The sequence below is a fragment of the Paramisgurnus dabryanus genome, chromosome 15 (genome assembly GCF_030506205.2).
Source record: "Paramisgurnus dabryanus chromosome 15, PD_genome_1.1, whole genome shotgun sequence".
In the NCBI taxonomy this organism is placed as follows: Eukaryota; Metazoa; Chordata; class Actinopteri; order Cypriniformes; family Cobitidae; genus Paramisgurnus; species Paramisgurnus dabryanus.
In genome coordinates this window covers 6,608,915-6,632,994 of record NC_133351.1, presented here as the reverse complement: position 1 = coordinate 6,632,994, position 24,080 = coordinate 6,608,915, and the positions used below count along the sequence as shown (strand labels likewise).

At 43.4% G+C, this 24,080-nt stretch overlaps 1 long non-coding RNA gene across 1 annotated transcript in view; it reads left to right on the top strand.

Moving 5' to 3' along the window:
• Positions 1 to 9,936: 9,936 nt before the first annotated feature.
• LOC141280844 (uncharacterized) overlaps positions 9,937 to 24,080 on the top strand; it is a 32,605-nt gene continuing 18,461 nt past the window's right edge. Inside the window, exons 1-2 of the long non-coding RNA XR_012335143.1 lie at positions 9,937 to 10,071; positions 10,541 to 10,621. This is a non-coding gene — a long non-coding RNA (uncharacterized lncRNA). The remainder of the gene's footprint in view (positions 10,072 to 10,540; positions 10,622 to 24,080) is intronic.

Sequence of the window (24,080 nt, the reverse complement as noted above, 5' to 3'; positions counted from 1 at the left end):
CCGTGAGACAAAGTCTGAGGGTCCAGTTTCGGAGGGACTCCGGGCTCACCTTTGAAGACCTGAAGAAGGAGGCGCTGGCCTTGGAGGGTGATGAGGCCGAAGTAAGTGAAACCCCCGTATGTGCAGCCGTAAGTGGGAACACCGCAGCACCACCTGAACACGCAGATTGGAAGCAAGCCCTGAGGGTAGAATTATTGAAGGATGTCCGAGAGCAGATGTCGGAACTATCTAAGACTCTTCTGGGAGAACTTCGCCAAGGTAGGGCGCGAGAAGAACCGAGGCCGGCACCCCGAGAGCGAGTCTACTCTGAGAGGGGCCGAGAGCCACCGGGGCGCCCGAACCGTTTTAGCCGGCCCCGCTTCGAGTGGGATGACCAAGGGCGGCCCATCTGCAATCGTTGTGGAGAACCAGGGCATTATAGCCGTCAGTGTGGGCCTCGCAGGGCGTCGGAAGGGGGTTTTTAGGACGACCGGCCACAGTGGGTCGTGTGGCCGGGACCCCTCGAGAAGACCCGGGAAGACGTGACAATTCTAGAGACCAGATGGTGGGGCATAGCCCAATGGCGGAGGTAAAGGTATGTGGCAAGACAGTACAGTGCCTAGTAGATACGGGCTCTCAAGTGACATTGTTTGCAGAAAGTCTCTCGCAGGAAGTATTCGGGAAGCAGAGAGTACAAGGAGGAGAGGCCCCCTGGCTGACGTTGCGGGGTGCCAACGGTCTAGAGATCCCCTACATTGGCTACCGGCTGACGGACTTAGAAGTTCACGGGGTGTTAGTCCCCCAGAAAGGGGTGATCATCGTGGAAGACAGGTGCTTGGGTGTCCATAGAGCCCTATTAGGTATGAACGTTCTCTCCGAGTGTTGGGAGGAGTTATTTCGGGCTAAGCCCGGCCCTAGGATCTCCCCTGTCGAGGGGCCCCTATGGGAGCGAGTAGTCGCCGACTGTCGTCGGGTCCAGATGACCCAGGTCCGCAGAGGCCGGGAAGAGGTAGGGAGAGTGATGTGTCGCTATGCTTTATCCATCCCCCCTAGGAGTGAGGCTATGGTGTGGGTGAGAGTGGCCCCCCGAGGAGTTGGCCCCGAAGAGTGGGTATTGGTTGAGCCCCACGCCGATTGCCCCCAAGTGGAAGTAGCACGAGGCCTAGCGGCGGTCCACCGGGGGAGGGTCCCTGTAAAGGTTCGAAATGACCACCCCTACCCAGTACACTTACACCGACACCAGCGGCTGGCTCGACTAACGGGGGTTGCACCCCATCAGGTGAGGGAGGAGAGAGATGTTAGTTTCCGTCAGGTGTGCCCCACTGTCATCGAGGTGGCCCTGACACAGATGGAAGCCCCTTCGAACAACGGGGAGAGGGACGTGCCGAGGCACCTGGCAGGTGAGTCCCTGCAAGGGGAAAAGTTGGAACAGGCGCAGACCCAAAGACTCCAAGCCCTCCTTCGGAAATGGCAACATGTGTTTGCAAGGCACGAGGAGGATTACGGATGCACTACGGTGGTAGAACATCATATTCCGACTGGAGATGCAGGACCGAGTAGGGAGAGGTACCGGCCGATCCCACCCACCTTGTATACAGAGGTACGCTCACTATTGCAGGGCATGCTGGGGCGGGGCATCGTTCGGGAGAGCAGTAGCCCATGGGCAGCCCCCATCGTACTTGTGCAGAAGAAGTCGGGAGCTTGGAGGTTTTGTGTGGACTATCGTAAACTCAACCTGGTGACCAAGAAAGACGCTTTTCCCCTGCCCCGGATCGAAGACTCTCTTGCGGGCCTCACGCGGTCTGCATGGTACTCCACTCTGGATCTGGCCAGTGGGTATTGGCAGGTGCCAGTGGCCGAGGCCGATAGGGAGAAGACCGCTTTCACGACCCCGTTTGGATTATTCGAGTGGGAACGGATGCCCTTCGGGCTCTGCAACGCCCCAGCCACGTTCCAACGCCTGATGCAGCGCTGTCTGGGAGGTCAGTTAATGGAGTCAGTCTTGGTATACCTAGATGATGTAATTGTGTACTCCCCAGATTTCGATTCCCACCTCCGGCACCTCGAAGAGGTTTTCCAGGCAATGGAGAAATATGGGCTGAAGTTGCAACCCGATAAATGTCACCTGTTGAGGCGAGAGGTCCAGTTCCTGGGTCACGTGGTCAGCGCTGCTGGGGTGGCTGTAGACCCTGGGAAAGTCTCTGCAGTAAGAGATTGGAGTGCACCCAAGACTGTGAGGCAAGTACGCTCATTTCTAGGGTTTGTGGGATACTACAGACGGTTCATCAAAGATTTTTCCAAGATCGCTAAGCCACTTAACCAGCTGCTGGTCGGTACAGGGCGGAACCGGGGACGGGGATCACCCCCTATTGAATGGGATGAGTCCTGTGAGGGGGCATTTCAGAGATTGAAACAGGAATTGTTACAGGCTCCTATCTTGGCCTATGCAGATTTTACGCAACCATTTATCTTGTATACAGATGCTAGCAACCTGGGGTTGGGAGCGGTCCTGGCCCAACGACAAGCGGGAACAGAACGGGTGATCGCCTACGCAAGCCGAAGCCTCCACCCAGCAGAGAGGAACGATGCAAACTACAGCTCATTTAAGCTGGAACTGCTGGCCCTGAAGTGGGCCCTGAGCGAGAAGTTTAAGGACTACCTCTGGGGTGCTAAGGTAACGGTGATTACGGACAATAATCCCTTGGTGCATTTACAGACAGCGAAGTTGGGAGCTGTGGAGCAGCGCTGGGTGGCACAACTTGCCAATTTCGAGTACCAACTACAGTATCGGCCGGGGCGAGAACACACGAACGCAGATGTCTTGTCCCGATTGCCAGAGGCGGACAACCCCGGTTGCCGGGGGGGCAATGAAGAAGAAAACCAGAGGGAGGGCTATCTGATAGGGGCCGTGGAGGCCCCAGGAGGCCAGCAGGAGGCGGTGCCGGAGAATTGGGGCTGGGACCCCTGTCGGTGGAAAGCGAGGCAGGCCCAGGATCAGGATGTGTGCCAGGTAAAGATGTGGGTGGAGCAGGGCCGACGGCCAACATCGTCTGAAAGGCTGACCCAAACAGAGACGGGAAAAAGACTGCTGGGACAGTGGGACAAGCTGGAACTCCAGGAAGGGGTGCTGTGCCGGAAGGTTAGTGACCCGAAGCTGGACGAAGAGGTGCGCCAGATCGTGGTGCCCGCTGATCAAGCAGCCGCCTTGGTGTCCGCCTACCATGATCAGCTGGGGCACCAGGGACAGGAACGGACAGTATCGCTGCTACGCAGGTTTTTCTACTGGCCGGGGCTAGAAGCATCAGTACGCAGCTTGGTCCAAGCTTGCCCCAGGTGTATGTTGTTTAAATCTCGACGAGAGGCTCGAGCACCGATGGTGCCCATACATGCCAAAGCCCCCCTCCACATCATGGCGATAGATTTCCTGACACTGGGCCGGCCACAGGACCGCTATCCGAACATCTTAGTAATCACCGACCTGTTTACAAAGTACGCATGGGCAGTTCCCACCCTCGATCAGACGGCAAACACCACCGCAACGGCTCTATGGCGGCACGTCTTCCAAACATTCGGATGTCCAGAGTTCCTGCACTCAGACCAAGGGGCCAATTTCGAATCAAAGGTGATCCGAGAATTATGCCAGCTGTACGGGTGCACGAAGACCCATACGACGTCGTATCACCCTCAAGGAAATGGCTGTTGTGAGAGGTTTAATCAGACCCTGTTGGGGCTCCTAGGGACCCTGGACCAACGGAAGCAGAGCGATTGGGTGAGTGCTCTACCGAACCTTTTGCAAGCTTATAATAATAGCGTTCATAGTACGACGGGGTATGCCCCCACTTATCTGATGTTCGGCAGACATGTGCGGATGCCCACGGACCTGGTCTTGGGAGTGGCCGCTGGCCAAGAGGAAGGGAGCGTGACGGAATGGGTGGGGCGCCACCACCAACGGCTGCACTTTGCTTACGAACAGGTATCCCAGAAGATACGGGCTACAGGGGAAAAGAACAAGCGGTTGTACGACCGGACGGCCCGGGACGCCCCCTTGTTACCAGGAGAGAGAGTCTTGGTACGAGACAATCGGCGGCAAGGCAAAGGAAAGCTGAGTGACCGTTGGGAGACCACCCCGTACGTAGTCTGTAGCCAACAGAGGCCGGGACAGCCGGTGTACACCATCCGGCCGGAAGGAAAGGCCGGCCCTGAACGTGTGGTACACCGAAACATGATTCGCCCTTGCCCAAATTATCCCGAGGTCGCGAAGGAGGTAGTGGCGGAACCGGCACCGACGGCCCCCTGGATGGAAGGATGGGCTGTGGTACCAGGCCTACCCGTGGTGGCACCACCCCCGGCCGCCCCAGGAGAGCCAGAGCTAGCACCTGAGCCAGTTGAACCCCCGGCCGCCCAGAGGCAACCAGAGCCAGTACCAGAGCCAGCCGAACCCCCGGCCGCCCAAAGACAACCTGAGGTTGTGCCCGAGCCCGCCGAACCTGACTCCCCTGTGAGGCGCTCCCAACGGGAGAATCAAGGCCGACCCCCTTCCCGTTACGGTGAGTGGACTACTCAAAAGCATTCCAGGGACTAGAATGCATTGGCGGGGGAGGATGTCACGGGGTGACGATCTTTCAGGGCGGAACCAAAAGTTGAGGAAGTTTTGGTTCCGCCCGGATGTTTCCGTCCAGACCGGAAAACAGGAACACCGGACATCCGGCCGATTCACGGAGGCTGTAATCAGCCGATTGGGCACAGCTGTGCCTAGTTGAAGAGATCGCCGGGCAATTGGATGATTAAAGGACAGAGAGGAGTATATAAAGCACAGTTAGAACACAGTTAGGGTGTGTAGTGTGTGCTGAGAAGCGGAGCTGTGCTCATTGTTGGACGTGGTGGCTGTTTGTGTTTCTCTCTCTCCCTCTCTCTCTCGTTGTAAATCTTTATTGTGGACCTGCTGGAGTGACAGGAAAACCCTATGGGTAGAAAGGAACTTTGTTCTAACCAATACTGAAGGAGTAAAGCAGGAAGAAAATTTGGCCTTCTGGTACAACGTAAACAAAGGCTATCCGCCGTGAGTATATCCTTTTTGTGTGGAGTAACTTGCAAAGATTAACTTGTGTAACCCTTGGGAACCTCCAGGAGAAGGAGGGCGGCCCTACCCCTACAAGAGTGTGGTGGGCGAGCCGTTAGCAGTACAAGTTCAACCAGCCACCGCTACGAGACTTATTGTGGTCGTATTTCCCATCGCCTTACCTTAGCCCAAGCGCAGTGGAGGACACCGGGCGCTTCCCTTGTTGTGGTGCACTTATAGTGTGGTGAGTGAGACTGTGTAATAAATCTTTTCACGTTTGGAGTGGTGTTGTGTATTTGCTGTGGGTTGCTGTGTGTCTTGTAGACGAAGCCCCGCATCATCTAGTTTCTTCCACTGGGCAGAGGACGGAGAGGCTGACGACCTCAGAAACTATTGTTATTATATGTAGTGTGCTGTTCGGAGTACAAAGGGACGCAGACAAAGAGCTGTCCGTGACCGTGAGTAAACCATTGGAAGCATTCGTGGTGTAAACTTACCTGTGTCTGTTTTGTCGCAGAGTCAGTGGCGAAAGGGTCCGCCGCCCCGTGGTCTCTACGAAAAGGGCGCCCCCGTCTAGGAATCGATCGGCCTATGGGCATTGGGGATAGGGCAGCGCTCGACCCGGTGAGGTGGTGTGTGACCTTCGCCCCTCTGCTGACCTACGGAGGAGAACGTGATCCCTACCCAGAAAGCTGTAAACAGCAGAGCCGGTGAGAAATACTCGAAGTCTCAGTAACAGTGTCTTTGTGTCTTAGCGGCCACCTGTGGAGAGAGAGCAGAACGAGAGTGAATCATTGAAGAGCAAACTGTGAACGTGATACCTACCCAGAAAGCTGTAAACAGCAGAGCCGGTGAGAAATACTCGAAGTCTCAGTAACAGTGTCTTTGTGTCTTAGCGGCCACCTGTGGAGAGAGAGCAGAACGAGAGTGAATCATTGAAAAGCAAACTGTGAACGTGATACCTACCCAGAAAGCTGTAAGCAGCAGAGCCGGTGAGAATTACTCGAAGTCTCAGCAACAGTGCCTTTGTGTTCTAGCGGCCACCTGTGGAGAGAGAACAGAACGAGAGTGAATCATTGAAGAGCAAACTGTGAACGTGATACCTACCCAGAAAGCTGTAAACAGCAGAGCCGGTGAGAAATACTTGAAGTCTCAGTAACAGTGTCTTTGTGTTCTAGCGGCCACCTGTGGAGAGAGAGCAGAACGAGAGTGAATCATTGAAGAGCAAACTGTGAACGTGATACCTACCCAGAAAGCTGTAAACAGCAGAGCCGGTGAGAAATACTCGAAGTCTCAGTAACAGTGTCTTGGTGTTCTAGCGGCCACCTGTGGAGAGAGAGCAGAACGAGAGTGAATCATTGAAGAGCAAACTGTGAACGTGATACCTACCCAGAAAGCTGTAAGCAGCAGAGCCGGTGAGAATTACTCGAAGTCTCAGCAACAGTGCCTTTGTGTTCCAGCGGCCACCTGTGGAGAGAGAACAGAACGAGAGTGAATCATTGAAGAGCAAACTGTGAACGTGATACCTACCCAGAGAGCTGCAAGCAGCAGAGCCGGTGAGCAATACCCGAAGCCCAAGTAACAGTGTCATTTGTGTCCTAGTGGCCGCCTGTGGAGAGCAAGGAGAAATAATTGGAGAACAGACCGTGTAACGTGATACCTACCCAGAGAGCTGCAAGCAGCAGAGCCGGTGAGAAACACCCCAAGAGTAAGCTAACAGTGCTTTTGTGTCACAGCGACTATCTGTGGGGCACAAGGAGAACGTGGGCGGACGTACGACAGGGAACGTAAAGGCACGTGGGGCGAGGACCCCCTGCCGACCCGAGGAAAGGTACACCGACAGTGGAGATCCTCCTTACCAGTCACACCAGAATTATTCTGCCTAGAGGACGGAAGAAGGAGGGCGCCACGGTTAGCAGGGTCCAGGCCGGAGCCTGACGTTTCCCTTTCTCCCCCGGCTTATGGTGGTTGGCACCCCTGTTGTCCTTGGCCTGTCTGCCCGTGGCTGCAGTCTCCCTGGAGGGAGAAGAAGAGACCGATTAGTTTTAATTTCCCCTTTCCCCAAATTCCCAGTTCTTTTAAATATTTAAACTAAATAAAGCTTGTTTTAAATTTTACTTACCTGTTCCCGTGTTTGTTTGGTCATTGGGTTGGCTTTGGGGACCTCCTCGAGGTGGGAGTTGCAAAGGGGCGTGGCTTTAGTTAAAATAGCCAGCCCCTGGTGGTGACACAGACATGGAGAAAATGTATCAGAGAAACGTCTCATGAAACGGAAATGAGATCAGCCAGTGCTGACAGGATGATATACAGTACTGTTACTGTTAAAATGTCGGGCTACATGGAGAAGATGCAGGAAAACAGCACCGTTTTTCAATATTTTACTATGTTCTTACCTCAACTTAGATGAATAAATACATCCCTATCTTTTTTCAATGCGTGCACCTAATTTTTGTACAGCGCATTCATTCCTATGGGTCCAAACAAAAGTTTTATTTGGTGCCAGTATACTTACTCGTGTAATTAATTACTCATGTAACAGTCTTTAAATAGGGAAAACATGGAAGTGATTGGTGGCTTCTAAATTCATCCCTGTTTTGATCCTAAGGAATGAATGGGGCTAGGCTAAATGCTAACACATTCACGAAGCGCTGTACACAGATTAAAAGTCCACGCATTGAAAAAAGATAGGTAGCCTACTGTACCTATTAATTCATCTAAGTTGAGGTAAGAACATTGTAAAATATTGAAAAACGGTGGTGTTTTCCTTTAAGTGTTTGCGTCTTTCTGTTTTTTCAGGTTTTTACACCACCTTGAACTTTTAAGATGCTGTGACAATCAAATGAAATATTATTTTATTCATATTTCATATTATTGCATTGTAACTTGAAGAAATACGTTACAGTGATTTTACCATCGTTAACTCTTTCACCGCCATTGACGAGATATCTCGTCAATTAAGAGAAAACGCTTCCCCGCCAATTACGAGATTTTCCGTCTTCCCTTCCGCAACCTTTGAAACCTGGAAATATTGCCCTATGGCAAGCGGCTGCATGTCCGTGTCTGTTTTAAAGATCGCTCTGAATGGGATCTCTATGAAAAGTCCGTCACAAAAATTGAATTATCTCTGCTTTTTGCTCAAAATGTGGTGTTCTTGCAGAAACCTACCCATATTCAAAAGCTGATTACAAAAGAACCACTGAAGGTAGGATGAAACGTTTTTTTTTTCTTTGAAAGCAGAGGGTCTGTTCTTTCATTTGGTATATTGTATGTTTATATATTTAAAGAAGAACATTTTCTGGAAGGCATTAAACTTTGGTGAAAATCATGAAAAACGCTGGCACTGGCTGGCAACCTTTTTAAAAAACGCTGGCGGTGAAAGAGTTAAGGTGGTTTTAAGCATAATTTAATTTTGTGCATTACCATATATACACTCTTATGTTGCGTTTACACCAGCCGCAGGAGAGGCGGCAAGCGCGGGTGATTTACATGTTAAGTCAATGCAAAAACGCAATTACATGCGGATTATTATCCTGAAAAAAAAAATCTGAACTTCTGCGAATTTCCGTGGCCCGTTAACCAATCAGGACCTTGCTGTAGTAGTGACGTGATTACATGAAGCGAGCGGAGTCTTTGCGGAGTCGCAGAAGCCCCTCCCATGACGCAGATTTCCTCGTGAATTTCTTGAATGACTAGAATTTCATGTGCGGCTTTCACGCGCGGAAGAAGCGAGTGAACTCAAATGTTAAAGCATCAAACTACTTTTCCAGCTATGTTTTTGCCGCCCCTACCGCAGCTGGTGTAAACGCAAAATTATGCAGAGTTCATACCAGCCGCGGTAGAGACGACAAAAACGCGCTATTCGCACGTAGTTAGACGCTTGAACATTTGAGTTCACTTGCTTCATTCTCGCGTGAAAGCCGCGCGTGAAATTCGAGTCATTCGAAAAATTCATGCGGAAATTCGCGTCATGGGAGGGGCTTCTGCAACTCCGCTGAGACGCCGCCACTCCACTCGCTTCCTGTAATCACGTCACTACCACAGCAAGGTCCTGATTGGTTAACGCGGCACGGAAATCCGGCGAAGTTCAGATTTTTCAACTCACGCGTTTCCCGAGGCAATGCTCAATTCGTGCGGAACGCGCCGCCGCCATCCGCCCCGCGCCAACCGCACATACCGCGGCGCAGGATAATGATCCACGTGTAATCGTGTCTTTACATTGACTTAATATGTAAATCACCCGCGCTTGCCGCCTCTATGTAAACGCAGCATTAGAATAGAGGTACAAAAGTTGTCACTGAGACGGTACCTCATTAAGGTCCATTTTGGTACAGATATGTACTTTTGAGGTACCAATATGAACCTTTTAGGTACCAATATGAACCTTTTAGGTACAAAAGTGTACTTTTTGAAAAGGTACCGCCCCAGTGACATCTTTTGTACCTTCTTGTACCTTTATTTCCGAGTGTGTCATTGAAGTCAATCCCAAAATCCACACTGAGAGTGTATCTTTTCACAAATGTTTTAAATGTACACGGTTAAGCAAGCATTTTCTGTTCATTTCTACTGAAGTCGAGCATTGCGTCTCAATGTGGATTATGGGAACATTCTTGTATGCATCAAAGCTACAACACTGTTGTTTTAAGCATAATTTGTGATAAATAGCTTTGAGTGGCTTATTGATATATTAAATAAGTCCAAAGGTATTTACAAGACAACAGCACTGTCAAAATTTGAATTAAACATTAAACGCTGCAAATGCGAGGTGACGGGAGATTTGTGCATACAGCAGCGCTGATCCATGCTGAAAGTCTGTGATTATCCTCAGCCGGTGTGAAATATATGTTGTGTTTGACAGCGTGTACTGTTGGAGGAGGTATTGTGTTATGATTTTGACAGCCCGTCACTAGTCCTGACAGCAGGAGCCTCTGTTTCCGTTAAAAACCCGACAGGGGCCGTGACAGAGGGCTGGATGAAGGAGAGGAGTGCAGGAAACGCTTGAATCAGCGGCACACATCTGTTGCTGGAGCATCAGGGTAAGAGCACATAAACACAGATGCAAATCCCTGTCATGTTCAAGAGTAAGAAATAATGTGACAATAAAACCTCTGTCAGCTGCATCTGGGCCGAAGCTCTATACTGAAGAGAGACGTCATGTTTGCATTTACATATTGACATTTTTATTTCATAATATCTTTGAGAGCTGTAATCACTTGATAACTTAAGTAATGCAGAGAATATCCCCATAATATCTAGTACATATAGCTTTGTTGACTATTCTATTGTTTGCTTCTTTCACTAAATGTCATTTGTAAGTCATTTTGGAAAAATGCACCTGCTGAATAAATAAATATATGAAAATGTTTTCTTTCTATATTTTATTAATTTCTATAATTAAAATGCTTTAAACAAGCATGTTTTTGTAATATTGTTTTGATGTTCTATTTATAGATTTTTTCCCCTGTGTCTTTTAAGTTGTTTTGTACCTTTGATATCCTCCTTCAGCCAAAAATAGGACAAAGAAGAAGAATATCCTCCTGCAGGAAGTGACATCATTTTGGTGGGACAACAACAGCACACACACCTGTGAGTATTAGCAGTTAACTTGATTCATTCTGTGACTTGTCTGGCTTAAATGTAAAAAAATTCAAGGCAGCTGGTAGGATTGTTTGAAAATAATAATTAAAAGGTATTTCTGTTTGGCGTCTCTGGTGGCAGAGAAACTTTGTTTACTTCATGCCAAAAGTAAGGCTACTTGATTATGGACGGTTATTTTGATTAAAAACGATTCATAATCACATTATTTAACATAATTACTCAGCGACTTTGAAAACATGCATTTATTTAACCTTTTTATTAAGTAAGTGTGCAATAGGCTACACGTGTCAGCAGTGGTGCCTTTGAAAGGGCCTTTATAAAAACATTGGTCCAGCAGCATGCAGTTTATATTTTAATCTGTAAAATAATTGTTTTACCTCGATTATTTTGTTTTTGTAATTGTTTGAATCAAAAATTGATATTGAAAATCAAAAACGATTAATTGCACAGCCCTAGCCAAAAGTTAAAGAGGCCTGAGTAATTTAGTCAGAAAGCTGTTCTCTGTTAAGAACTTATGCAATACCAAACCATTAAGTTAAACTAGTAAGCAACAAGGTACAATAGTCTGTGCTGTATAGTGGTAAGGCTGCCTTTACGTGTTATCAGATTATTGTGTATACAAGTTTCCTAAAATTGCACATGAACGCCCCTCTGATATCGTGTTTACCTCTGAGAAGTTCGGAAATAATTGTGACCCCTGAATTCCCGATAACACTCAAACTTTAAAAATTGCAGACGGGAGAAGAATTTCGGCTATGGCACGTACACTTTATTTATTTTATCCGCAACAGCTTCATTGCCTTGTTTTGTTGTTAAAGCAACACGCTGATTTTTTGGGAATTTATTTTGGGAAGTTAGCTAAGTCCATTCATACCCTTTTCATCTGCGTCCCGTGTCTCAGTCTGACACACCCATCGCTAGCCTAGCTTAGCTCAAAGACTGCAAGTAAATGGCTCCAGCTAGCATACTGCTTCCAATAAGTGACAAAATAACGCCAACATTTTCCTATGTAGGCTATATGTTGTGATTTGTATAGTCACAGCGTTTACAAATAACAAGGTCATATGAGCCACAGCCATCTTTTAACTGTAAACATAGTGGGAACTATATTCTCTGAAGGCAAAGCACTGCTACTTGGGCCGAATGATTAGCTCGTAGCACCTGAGAAGCCCCTTGGTGAGAAGCAGAGAGTTTGCACTGTCAAATTGTTTAGAACCGGTCTATGTAGGCCATTGTACATGTTTTATGCAAAACAACATACTGTATGATGAACCACCGTATATGATATGTAGGCAACCATGTGTTTTGGGATTTGGCATGTAGCCACGTGAAAGCCCTTGATGACTGCTAATAAATTTGGCTCTCAGTGTCTGCTCCACCCACAGCTTTTTTGCTGGACTTCAGCTTACGCTCGGTGACAACAGAGCTTCTCCAGATGATGTCAAATTCTGTATACACCACATGTTTTTTTCTAATCCTTACTTGTGAAACGTTTCTTCGTAAGCCACGTCTCCAGTATGTAATCTCTCTTTGGCATATAGCTTGTCCTTTGTTATAAAAAGCTAGCAAACTGTTACTTAAGTTCTCTGTTAAGAGAAAGTCGAAGTTGAATTTCGACCTCCGAATGGCCAGCTAATGAATAATCATCAGCCGGGGGCCAATTAAATTATCTTCAAAGGCATTTTCGACAATGAACCCGATATTAGCTTGTGTGTTTAAGCACACAGAGCCTTGTGGATCAGTAATAAGACCCACTTAACTCTTCAATTATTTTCCATTATAGGGGAGCCACAGCAATGTTTTGCCTGTGCAGTTTATGGGTAATGGAAGGCTTCATACTGGGGAGTGTTAATTGGTAGGTGTCGGCGCTGGAGGGTTACGGGTTATGTTTAGAGCGTCTTCATTAGCGCATAGCCGCTTAAGTGAGACTCGTCACCGCATGTGCACTTGTTCGCTTTTTATCATGACGCTCTCTGCTGTTTCAAAGACAGTGCTCTGTTTCAAACTGAGGCTCTTTCAGACAGGCAGATAAATTATGTACATTTTTTAGCATTTAACTGAATCTCTTTTTCATCGGGCGCAGCTGCACTTAGAGCGCTGGTTTGATTCCTCTGGTCATTAATTCGGTTACTTACAGCCATTACTGATATACACTCAAACAATGTTTCTCTCTTGCTGGATAATTTACAGAATTTATCCATTTGCAATTGTTTCTGTGCAAAAAATAAATCATTAGGCCTATGCTAAAGCAAATATATTTTGTGAAACAGACTTTAAAAATAGTCTAAATGAGCTGTGTCCAAAGTCTGATACATACACACACGTGACCGTCCATTCTATTAATGAGATAATGATTTGTTGCTTTTTGTATGTAATTGATTGTCAAAGAAATCGGATGGTTCCGCCTCTGAATTGTGAATAGACAAGCTGTGTGACCACATGGTCTCCGTCTGACAGCCTCGAGGGCAACGCTTCGGCATATAAACTCAAGTTTAATTCCAGGCTTGAGGTCCTTTGCCAATCCAGGGAATTCGTACGTATTTTACGAGTTGGCTTATTCATATGAATTTGAGGGAAGTCAACTGTACAAAAACATATGCTTATCTACTTACAAAAATTACCCATGGTTTTACTACAATTAAAACAAATCCATGGTTACTTTAGAAATACCATGGGATTTTTTGTTATTTATTTATTTATTTGAAAAAGGGACAATGTACACATATCAACATTCGTAATAAATGTAATGGCGCTTTTCCATTGCATAGTACCCCACGGTTTAGGTTAGTTTGGGTCGGGTCAGCTCACTTTGGCGTGGTTAGCTTTTCCATGGAGTTTAGTATCACTTCGGAGTGGGAGGGATTATAGGCGTGTCGTTACATTTACGCTGCCTACTGCTGTGACATCATACACGTGAGAGCGTTGTTGTACATTCCCATACATTCATTTATTTCTCAGTCTGCCACAAAATTAAAATTGGCCACCACAAATAGATGTTTGCACATCGCGTTTATAACTACCTCTGTCTCACATGACAGTTTCCGTTCAAACACCCGACCCGTGGCGTCAGTCGGTTCCATTAAGCATATATAATGCGGACGTGCATGTCGCGAATGTGCCGCCACAAACTGCAAGTCTGGAAAAAACTGTTATGGTGTCCCGGATTCTCAACCTGCGGATGTTTTTCATCGCTAAAAGGGTGTTTGGAATTGGAAACTTATAGCAGAATACAGATAACAACATGTTTGCTTGAGACAGCGCAAGCTAGCAGTAAGCTAAAGCTAATATTTACATTATAGCGATGACGTGACGATTCTCTCAAACCAATCAGTGACCCACAGTGTTTTCGCGTCACGTTTGGTATCAGCTCGGGTCGCTTGGAACCCCAACCGAGGTGGTACGAAAAAAAGTATCGGGTACTACGTACTGCACCCAATGGAAAAGCTCCCAAAAGTAAACTGACCCGACCCAAACTAAACTAAACCGTGGGGTAACATGCAATGGAAAAGCGCCATAAGTGAACCCGAATTAGCCACAGGTTAGGTTTCATCGGCAGTCCCCTTGCCAGATGTTATTAGGCATCCTAAAATAATATATATTATATATTATAATACAATAAAATTATTAATGCAATAAGCAAAAGTTAAAAAGGTTATACTATGATTAAAATCACAAGTGAACAAGTGATATATTCATACATACATGCATTTACATATACATATCGGCTTTACTGATGAGATACGCAAGAGAATCGCATGCAATTTACAGTATTGTTCACCCCTAAGCTTATCATAAAAACAATAATGAAACCCGTAGACTTTATAAAAAACGATGGAGATAGTGTCCGTGACGTCACATTTTTAAAAAGTTTAAACCGATTGCATTACCGTTAACACATCACATTACTTGACACCGAATCACATGTTTATTCAATACCGTGCAGATTTATGGCGCTTTCCCATTGTGTGGTATGACGTGGCTCGGCAGTGCTTGGCTTACTTTAGTGGGCTTGTACAGCAGTTCGGAGTATGTTTTCAATTCTTTCCAATGGAAGCGCTGTGCTTTCCAAAAACGTCAGCAGCTGGCACTCAACTTTGGGTAAAACGCGCAGCTCGTCAATGTCACTTCTTACTCGGCTGTCCAATCACAGTGGGGGAGGGCGGGACAAGTATCACAACAACCAACCATCGTTCAACGACTGATAAACAAAGCAGAAGTATCATAGCAACAAAAGCTGGCAAGCCGATGTCCGCCTGGCGTTTTCAGCTGCGTTTAAACGCTTTGGTGTACACGCCCCGTTACTTTGGCTCAGTTTGATGTTCCATTGTAGTGTAGTGTTGCTTAAAAGTGGGTGGGATTCATAGAGTGTAAAAAAAGATGGATGACGCCCGTTCGCTCTCTTTCATTGGTAAAAAGTTAAGCCATCAGTGTCCTGATACGGCGCTGAGATCTTGGGTTTTGAGTCTGCACAGTAGTGATTTCGGAACCAGTCCTGCGCAGTAGTAAGCAGGAAGTAAAGCAACGAATTCAAGGCCCCGCCCTCGCTCTCGCAGAATGCGCATATCACAGCTGTCAATCATGACGTCACACCATAATTTTTATAGCATTAAATAACTAACTAAAAACAAACTTATTTTAAAAACAAACACTTGAATTTACATCAGCGTGATAAAAACTACAGTAAATGACAGAAACCAGCATCGGAAAAAAGATAATTGAAGTGTAATTAAATTGTTTAGTTGGTCTCAAGTCCCATTGAATAACATGGGGGAGGCGGGGTTTATGACCTATACTGGGACCAGTCACTGGGGGGCGATCAAGACATTTTGGCTTCACTTTTCAGGACTTGTGCGGCACGCTTGGTGGGATTGTAGACTTGATCGTTACAGTTCATCATCGTAAACACAATAAAAAAAAGGTAAAAACTGGAGTAACGCAGCATGTTGATGAAATGGTATTCATAATTCTCGTATTTGAGAAGTTTTTACCACTCAAAGGGAGTTTGGGAACAAACCACAAATGAATGACGCTGGTAGTGACGGTTCTCTGTGACCAATCAGTGATCTGCAGTGTTACATATCATGTTTTAGTATCGGTACATCTGGTTTGGAACCTCAACCAAGGTGGTACTAAAAACGGTGGAAACCCCCCAAAAGTGAGCTTTATACCGAGCCGTACCAGGCCATACTATCCAAAGGAAAAGCCACATTAGTTAAAGACTGGTAATGCACAGTCTCTTGTGGCTTATTGCCTTTAAAGAGGCTTTTGATCAAGGGGACATCATAGCAGATGAAAGGCATTCGTTCTGACAGAGCATTTGGGTTTTGTTTAGGGTGTGGGAGAAGGCATCTCATCCCTCATTGTGCGTACGGTTTCATTAAACTTTAACTGCAGAACCCTTCTGGCTCAAAATCTGTTTAGTTTAGCCCCAAATCTGCATCCCTCCCCCTGAAAAACCACCCTGCCTCCCACGTCTCACGGGAGCGCTAGATCGCATTTAAACACGGCCAAGTCACACGAACGCATTAGCCCTAGAGAAGTTTGCTTCCTTTGACAGACTACCCTTCACCGACGGCGCATTTTCATTAAGCCTCGCAATTTGGACACTTTCCAAATCACCTCTATTCTTTCGGGTGAGAAGCACACTAATTATGCCAGCGTCTTAAGGAGAACTGGAAACACAATTACGCATCTTCCTTCTGCTGCCTGTGCACAGAGGTTTGTAGGTCAGGGGGACACAGGCCCATTTCATCTCAATGAACGCATGAGCTGCATGGCTAATGTTTTAATCGTAATAATTAATACCATTTCGCTCTTATGCTGCTGCTAATTATGCATCCACACACACGTCACATCACAGACCCCAATGCTATCTGGAGAGAAGGATTTCAGCCAGGTTTTAAAAAAAAACCAGTGAGGTGAGGGTTCATTTGGCAAGCCAAGTCATTTTGAACACTTTTGGCAGCATGCGAAACGTTCGAAAATGTGACAATGTTTTTTACTTTTTTAGATTTGAGGATATTTGCAGTCAATCGTACATGTCTAAAGGAACTTTAAAGGCATGAAATGTATATTTGTCAGGCTGTATGAAAAGCAATAGGTGGCACAGATTAACAACAAAATATAACTTTATCATTAGGTTTAGGGATCAGAGTTTCCCTTTGTTGTTAGATACTGTGACATTTAAAATAAAATGTTTTTGTGTTAAAGGAACATTTCACAAGACTTTTTTAAGATGTAAAATACATTTTTGGTGTCTCCAGGGTATGTATGCGAGGTTTTAGCTCAAAATACCATATAGATAATTTATTATAACATATAAAATTGCCACTTTTAAGGTGTGAGCAAAAATGTGCCGTTTTGGGTGTGTCCTTTAAAATGCAAATGAGTTTATCTCTGCACTAAGGCCCTGTCCCAAATGGCGCACTTTATGTGGACTTTCAGTCTTCGTGGCCTTAAATTGCGCGTGCTTGCTTAGTCTACGAGTCTGTAGGGTGTCCCATCTGTAATTTTTACGCTCTGTGCTCATCAGCGCCCCCTTTGCACCCTTGACGCGGTCTTCGGCAAAGCCTGCACTGCAGAGGGTTTTGCGCACTTTACCAACGCAAAAGTCCTTTCGAAAGAGCAATCAGATCAGACCAATAAGAGGACAGAAGGAAGGAGTTCACATTGATGGGCAACTTCTCTTCTTAGTTCCGATGTGTCGCTCGAGTCTGTTCCAAAATACGACTCCGGTGCGCCCTCTTGGACTTGCTTCAAGGGTCCCTAGGTCTGCATTACATGATGTCATCAAAATGTGGACTCTGAGGAGGTTTACAAGTCTGGAGTGTGCCATTTGGGACAGGGCCTTTATGGCAGTGTCGTGGTTGAAAAGTGCAGATTAAGGGGCAGTATTATCCCCTTCTGACATCACAGGGGATCCAAATTTCAATGACCTATTTTTCTACGTGCTTGCAGAGAATGGTTTACCAAAACTAAGTTACTGGGTTGATCTTTTTCACATTTTCTAGGTTGGTAGAAGCAATGGGGACCCAATTATTGCACTTAAACATGGAAAAAGTCAGATTAAGTGTTGCGGACAAATTGTTACAAAATTGTTCTGACAAAAGTTATTGCTGTTTTTTCATGTTTCCAAAACTGGAAGCATCCAGACTGCATATCATCTCTGTTCATATTACACTGCAAAAAATTATTTTTAAGAAAAGAAATTCTTAGTATTTTTGACTTGTTTTCAGTAAAAATATTTAAAAATTCTTAAATTAAGATGCTTTTTTCTTGATGAGCAAAACTACGGAGCCCCTAAGGGGACATGGAGGAAAAATTAAATAAAGTTTACATTGCAAAAAAATTATTTTCAAGAAAAAAAATTGCAGTATTTTTTTCTTGTTTTCAGTAAAAATATCTAAAAATTCTTAAATTAAGATGCTTTTCCTTGATAAGCAAAACACCCCAAAAAAAGTCTAGTTTTTAGACCAAACATATCAAATTTAAGTGATTTTGTGCATAAAACAAACAAAATAATCTGCCAATGGGGTAAGCAATTTTTTTCTTTAATTTAGTTTTTAAGAAAAATGTTAAAGATTTTTTTGCTTACCCCATTGGCAGATTTGTTTGCTTGTTTTATGCACAAAATCACTTAAATTATGTTTGGTCTAAAACCTAGATTTATTTTCTTGAGTCGTTTTGTTCATCAAGAAAAATCATCCTAATTTTTTGCAGTGTAGGTTTGCATGCGCACGTGAAACTATTCACTAAACTACTATGAACCAAGAAAATAAGTCAAATTTTTAAGACAAAAATATCAAATTTATGTGATTTTGTGCATAAAATCTGCCAATGGGGTAAGCTAATTTTTCTTGAATTTAGTGATTTTTTTTGCTTACGCCATTGGCAGATTGTTTTGCTTGTTTTATGCACAAAATCAATTAAATGTGATTTTTTTGTCTAAAAACTAGACTTATTTTCATCAATAAAAAACTACTTAATTTAAGAATTTTTAGATATTTTTACTGAAAACAAGACAAAAATAATAAGAAATTTTTTCTTGAAAATCATTTTTTGCAGTGCAGTACCTCAGATATTGGTACCAAAGAGAGAAAGAGAGATAAGTAAAAAAAAAAAACATATTATTAGTGTCTCAAAGGTAAATATTGGTACCAAATGTATACAGTAGTAGGTTGCTGCGCTATTGACAGCGTGGATACATATTGTGTTATTTTTTTAAGAGTGAAGGTATTTTTAAGCTTATGTGTTCAGTTACCTGTCTTTCCTAAAGTAGTTTTATCAAGACACCTAAAAGCCCCAATGCACACTGCATCTATAATTCCTCCTCATTTTCCTGAGGAAACGCATCACTTCCCAACTGACAGAAACAGGCAGAGGGGGCAGCTTTTCTGCAGGACGGTTGCTTAAGAGATTAAGGGAAATGTTCGTTAGTGGGCGGAGGTCCTTGAAGATAATAAGAGAGAGACTCCAACGTCTCCGATCAGGGCTGAAATCCACACAGACGACCCCAAACCCAGATGTTCTTCAAAAGACCTCTGATAATACAATAGAGATATCTTGCTTCATTCAGAGACATTGACTGCTGGCTCTTACATGTCTAGTCTGTTGTTCCTCTTGCCTCCCTACAAGGAATGAATAACTGATATAATTTCATAGTAGTACATAATAAAATAGTATTTGTTATATACATTTCTGAAAATAGTTTTTTGCAACAATGCCACAAAAGAACGCTTTTTGGTTCCTCAAAGAATCTTTTAGTTAAATGTCTCTTATTTTTTATAGTATGAAGAAGCTTTTTGCTACAAAGAAACCTTTTGTGTCTTTATGGAACCCAACAAAGAACATTTATTTTTGGTTACTACGAGGCATCTGGAAGTCAATTAATGACCAAAACTTTACTGAATAATACAAACATAAAGTCAGCTTGTGTGGTAATCAACATTGTAGCAAAACAGAAGTGTATTTAACCCAGAACATTCATTAAGATTAATGTATCGACCCACTAAGAGATATTTGGTGGGATAAGGTTTCTCCCAGATGACACTATTTAAGGGTAGATTCAATCTCACACTACTTGCGCTGCTAAACATAAATATGCCTTTCTGTGATTAATTTTTTAAAAAGGGTCACCAAAATCACATTTATTAAAAGATGCACATAAATGTTTGTGTTTTTCTAATCAAATGTAATGTTTTAGCGACACACAATATTAATTTATACTTGTTTGAACGCTCTGATAGTTATATCAGTTGGAAAATCACGCTGTGCATTTAATGTATCTATCTACCCAATTAAATAATGTCACCACCATGCAGTTCATTAACATGCAAATGGCGTCTTATGAAGAGATTAGTTAATTGCAACTCATTTGCATAATTAATGAACACTCAAATGAATAATGCTTTGGTGAATTTGTGCTGCGCTGTCAAGAAATAAATTATAAAAGACAGGCTCGGCCCATTGTGTAAAATACCAGTGAATTGCATGAAATAATGAGCAGGTGAGAGATATAATAAAAGCAATCTTTATTAGCGAAACGTAAGAGAAGTATTTATTTATGGTCAAATCAAATGTGCACAACTTTGGCAAGGTTAGATGTTGCAGTCAAAATGATCGCATTCAATCTGAGCAACATCCTGTTTTAAGCAGAATTCCCTGTAGGGTACCTGACACTGTAATAAAACCGGCTGGTTGTCATGGGGAAAGTTATGATGGCTATTTATAATATGAAAATAACATAGATGGTCTGTCAAGAGGCTTTGGTAACATCCTCATTGTGTGGCTGTAGAATTACTTGTGTTTCGCATTTAGTCAGATGAACAAGGTTTAAAATGCCCAGTGCAAGTTTCAAGTGTTGTTTTTGTGCCCCCTAAAGGGACACCACTTTTTTTTAAATATGCTCATTTTCCAGCTCCCCTAGAGTTAACATTTGATTCATACCGTTTTGGAATCCAATCAGCTGATCTCCGGGTCTGGCATTAGCATCGTGCTAAAAAACAACCAAAGAGTTTTGATATTTTTCTTATTTAAAACTGGACTCTTCTGTAGTTACATTGTGTACTAAAACCGGCGGAAAGTAAAAAGTTGGCCTAATAATCAAGGACTTTGCTGCCATAAAATGGCTGCAGGAGGAGCAATGATATTACGCAGCAGCCAAAAATATTCCATGGTAACTTTCAATAGGAGGGGACTATTTTCGGGAAGTGCGTAATATCATTGTGCCTCCTGCCGCCATGTTACAGCAGCATTAGTCCTTGATTATTACGCCAGAATGAGAGTATAGTTCCTAGCCATATCAGCCTAGAAAATCCCAACTTTTAATTTTCCGTCTGTCTTAGTACACGATGTAACTACAAAAGAGTCAAGTTTTAAATGGGAAAAATATCAAAACTCATTGGTTATTTTTAGCACGATGCTAATGGTCTAATCAGATTCAATGGATTATGCTAAGCTATGCTTAAAGTGCTACCGCCAGACCCAGAGATCGACTGAATGGATTCCAAAACAGTAAAAATCAAATGTTTAACTAGGGGAGCTGGGAAATTAGCATATTTTTTTTAAAAGTGTAGTGTCCCTTTAAAAATTATTGCGGAAATGATGGTGAGCAAGTGCTGTTTAAAGGAACCATCAGTTTCTTGTGTGCATATGCTGGTGACTTCTGCTTCTCAGATTTTTTAGAAAGAAATCAATAATCTGGCTATATGTTGGTTCACCGCTAAGCAGATATCTGCTGTATGACATTGGTTCATGCAAAATGCTAAAAAAAATTACCTCAAGCTGACAGTCAGGCGGTTCCCGTGAAAAAGTAGGCTAAATAAAAATACGTACCATTTATTTAAAGTTATGTATACATTTGGTACAAATATGCACCTCTGATCTACTAAAATAAACAAAGGTATACTTTTTAAGAGTGCACCACCCCGTGATAATTTTTTCTGACAGTGTGGCTTTCAGATGAATCTCTTACAGTGAGGTTCAGTTATTAAAAACGAAATATTATTAATTATTTACTGACTGTAATTCATTTTTTTTAGAAATTGCAGCTGGGTTGATGGTTAATGTTATGATTTACATGTTCACATGTAAACACGTTTTTTTCAGCTGATCATTTTGTACTTTTTGTGAAGTCAATCAGACCATGACATGACCCCACAAAAAAAAAAAAAGGAGAACGACTCTTTTCCTGTATACAATTAAGGGAACTGATTTTAAAAATTCATGTCACAGCATGCTGTTATTTTTATGTTTTATCACTTTATGAAGTTCTTTATAAACAGACAATTCATACAACATTGATTTGGCCGCAGTAGGTATCTGAATGCACTAAATATTTTCTGATTTGGACATTAAAAAGCTTTCGTCTTTCAAATCTGTATTATAATATTATGTTGTACTTTATGCCCTGCTGACACAAAAACCCAGAATAATTTCTCAAATTGAATTGTGACATTTCCCAATCCCCTATACTTTGGTACTGTAAAGTCTGAGTCCGGGATTATATTTGCTTTTACTTGACTTTAATCTTTCACAGAATACATTACATTTTTTTTTGGAGATTAACTTTGCGCACTTTCATTAACCTGCAACATGGTATTATAATTGTACTATACTATACTAGACTTTCCTGTACATTTATTATTGCATTTTTTTGTTTCTTGGAAAATTGTCAAATATGTATCCTGGGGCAGGAACCATGGGCGGACTGGGACAAAAAAATCGCCCATGGCATTTTGCACCAGACGGGCCCCTCTTTTTGATACTGTTTTTGGATATACTGTCCAAAATCAAAGCTAATTTTGTCTCAAGAAAAGGGAACAAATGAAACATACTCACAAAATCTCTTTCTAAAAAAAAAAAAACATAAAAATCAAACTAAAAAACAGTAGTAGCTTTAATAAGATTTTTAAAATCGTATTAACACAAACATAGCTCTAAATGTCATTGCATTACTTGTGATAACAGTTCTGCCTTCTTGTGAATTCTTTCATTCTAATTTAATCCACAATATGCACACATTCATACTTTATCTTATACTGTATGCTACAAACATGCATTGTTTTTTATTTGCTGGACTGACAGTCACTGCAGCAAGTGTTACATGGCAAATAATCTAAATGTCACTTTTAAATTAAAACTTCAAAATTGACCTTAATTTAAGTAGTTTGCATCTCTGGATTTGCTAACTGACTGTATTTTTTAAAATAAGGATGCATTTCCTGTAATGCAGCTTTAAAACAATATGCATTCATGTGTTAAGCACTATACAAATGCTCAAACTTAGTGAACAGAAACTCCCGCCTTCTTTTATTTAATTGGTTGGAATTCTGCTTAGCTCTGTAATGTGATTAGCTGAAATTCATGTTCAACTTAACAAAAACTTGATTTCTTTCATTTGATTGGTTAAAAATCTTGTTCGGCTGTGTTATTCGATTGGTTGGGAGTCGTTTAAGATGGCTTCTGTGAACAGAAACTCCCCCCTTCTTTCATTTTGATTTGTCAACTTTCTGACACTGTAACTAGTCAGTGAAGAAAATAGCCTATATGGGCCGCAGAGCGCGTGTCAAGGGCCGGCGGTTACTCTTGCGCTATATATTTTTTAATGCATTACGCCGGTAGGACCAAAGTGAAAGGGGTTGGTGCTTTACGATGTGATTGGGCCAGCCCAATGTCAATCGGGCCGCTGATCAACTGTCTGGATTTATGGGCCGGTCAGAAACACAATATATAGATTAAAAAAAGTGTCGGACTCGGGACTGTCAGCCCAAATTGCTCCACGGCCAACCGGGAAAATGGCTGGTATGCCAGATGGCCAGTCCACACATGGCAGTAACCTTTAAAAAGGTCTTAATATGTGCCATTAGGTAGGCCTACATATATACATTTGGTACAAATATGTACCTTTGAGATACTAATATGTATACATTGAAAAGATACTGCCCCAGTGGCAGCTAGGGTACATATATTGAATATACTGACTATTTTCTCTGGGACAACATTTCTGAAATTCCTAAACTGTAATGATATGGTTATTTCCTGAAACACTTTATATTAGCACAAATAAAACATTATGTAATGCCTAATAGCGGATTAATCTGTGCAGACTTCACATTGTATGTTTAAGTCATTTGGACAGCACAGCCATGATTTGCAGAGAAGATAGGAAAATAATATCATATCTAGTGCAGTGGTCTGGGGTGGCCAGGAAGGAAGCTTAAATCTTTTGGGAATGCAGTTTTGGGCTTGGGAGGGTTAAACGGCATCTGACCGCTGGTTTATTTAGACGAGACACAAGTAGGTCATTGATATATCACTAATTAGTGCTCCCCTCACATCTTTAACTTTGTATACAGACCTAGAAAATCCTCAGCGATTTCAATGCATGCTTGACTGCGCACACTCAGCTAAAACCAGAGCGAGGTCAGATTTCCAGTCCTGTTTATTT